The following is a 2,479-nucleotide window of genomic DNA, read 5'->3' as shown; positions in this document are numbered from 1 at the left end:
CTTTCCCTAGCCCTCTTGGTTATCCGCCTGCAGCAGCATCGAGACAGAAGGCCGTTGGAAAGGCCAAGACTCTGTGTTTTCCGGCCCCAGCGCTTCGCGTGCTGCCTCTCGCTCTATGGTGCAAGAAAAATACCTCAAAAGAGGCTTCCTTTCTGTCCCTAGGTGGGGAGCTTGCGAGAAACAAGCGGCGTAATGCAGCATGAATAGCCTTGCTGAGTTAAATCTTTCCACATTCCGTCTTCCACTTATAGGAATTTAAGAGGTATGCTCAAATGGAGTGTTCGGTGATTGCCCAAGTGATGCTTTCTCCCCTCCTGACATACCTGTCGACCCGATCGTGATAATCATGCTTTTTTCGTCAGTGCTTACTCGTGGATTCGCCTCTCCTCAGTTCTCTCTTGCTGACCTATCAGCATGCAGGAAAGCATGAGGCAAATGGCAGTACAGGGTCTCCCTAGCCGTCGGGATACGTAGGTGTGGCGGTGCAACGGGAGAGACCACCTCACTTGACGGCCCAACCCGCAGCGTCTATATGCAGCCATCTGCTGCCTGTTCTGTTGGTCCTGCAATCCCATCGAAGCCCCATGTGGATATCGAAGGCTAGCGCATGCAGCGATAAGTGAAGTGGTCATTCCACGAACGCGTTGAGGGCTTTTGTTGCTTAAGTTGCCCAATTGAGTCAGAGCTTATTGGGATGTCCTCAAGCCACAGCAGTTGTCGCCTGCGCTTCTTTGCAAGGAAGCCACGTTGTCTAGCTCTATGTTCCTTCTGGTGTAGACAGAAAACACCACAACAACGAATCGGGCGTGTTTGAAGCGGATTAGCAGGTAGATGCGTTCAAGCAGGGCGGACGCTGAAGAAGCCTTGTGCTGAGCTGTCCCTGTCCCTTGTCGATGCCTGAGGCGGCTTCTCGTTGACTATAATTCAGTCCTGCAGAGACGATGAAAGAGACGAAGAAACGAGGCTGTTCAGCACCACGTCATATGTGCACGGTTGCATCAAGCAGGGGAGGGCAGCTCCACGGTGTCTTATAAAAACCATGCGATGTTAAGAGGAAAGGGTTTCCGAAGCAGAAGCACTCAAGTGCGGAACTTTTCACGTTTGCCCGAGAGGTACAGCTCCCTGCGGCGTGCTGGCGAAGGGCGGTCAGATCTTCGTGATTCGTTGGTCAGCGTTTGTTGCGGCAAGAGCCTCGCTGAGCGGCGACTTAGGTCTAGAGCTTACTGTATGTGGACGATGGCACGTGGATTGTAGCTTGAGCCTTCATATTCCATGGGCTTTCAGTTTCCCGAAGCTTTTATGTTTTGTTTCCGAGTTCTCTGAGGTTGCAAGCTCGTGTGTATGTTTGTGGTTCGGCTTCGGTTGCAACCATAAAGTTGGCAAGGTATTGCATATATTTGTCTACTTAAGATGGAGCCTTCACAAAAGCGAGAAGGTTGATTTTGTTGTTAGGGGGCTCTCACTGCATCACGACGTGAAATTTGTGAGACCTGTGATGGGAGCGTGGCCCTTGCGCGCTGCTTCTAAAAGCAGTGCATAGTAAACATTTTTAAATGTATACATTCAAGGGTTTTTGAATTTGGAACCTGAATTAGGTCAGCTTGCGCTACAACCAACAAACCGCAAACGGATTGCATACAGATGTCGGTTTTGCTAACTAGGACGACCTGCCATGACAAGTGCATAACAATTTTCATCGGACTTTAGCGATTGCAATGTGACGCGCGGATAGCAATTTGCCTAGGTAGCTTTCCTAAAAGCAAGATAATCTCGAAGTTTTGCTGCAGAAGCTCACGAATATTCAGAAGTCACGCATTACGTAGGTAGTTCAGGTACTCTAAGATTTCAACTCAATGTATACTATTCAGGCTTTATCTTTATGCGCTGAGCAATCATGCATTTTAGTCATGTGAAGAGCTCAGCAGGACTCCAAGTAACTAAGCGGAAACGTGCAGCTCGGTGTACTCCACGAACAAGCCCCAACACTGAGACATCTTGCTTCAGAATGTCGAGAAGAATAGCCATGGAAGTTAACATCGAGTTCCTCCCTCTACGATAGTCCCAGCAGCCATGTGCAGCACTAGGATGGCTCACCGTGCATGCGACGTGACTCCTGACTGTGAAAGTTCAAGGGGGAGCCACAAATTTCGTTTTACTATCGACGAATGCATATGCAATTGCAATTTTCGGCATAGGGGCGGTTCAGAGATTGCAGACGACTTTGGCACAACCAAGTCTTGTAAGTGCGAGAGTAAGCTTTTCCGACGATCCATTAAGATTCAGCCTGCGGTTTTTGTTTTGCTTTCCTAATTCACAATCATGGGTGGAACGTGTAAGGCTGTTGAATATCTGACAACCGAAAGCGCCCTTCTGGTATGGGGTCTGTGGCGTTGTGTTTAGGAATCAAAGGTCTCAAGTTTACACTTTGGTATTTCTGTGGGAATCTGTTGATGAGACAAGACGCTGTGGTATGTCATTG

Source organism: Eimeria mitis, genomic scaffold (assembly GCF_000499745.2).
Source record: "Eimeria mitis Houghton genomic scaffold, Emh_scaff285, whole genome shotgun sequence".
NCBI classification, from domain to species: Eukaryota; Apicomplexa; class Conoidasida; order Eucoccidiorida; family Eimeriidae; genus Eimeria; species Eimeria mitis.
This window is presented reverse-complemented; position numbering follows the sequence as displayed.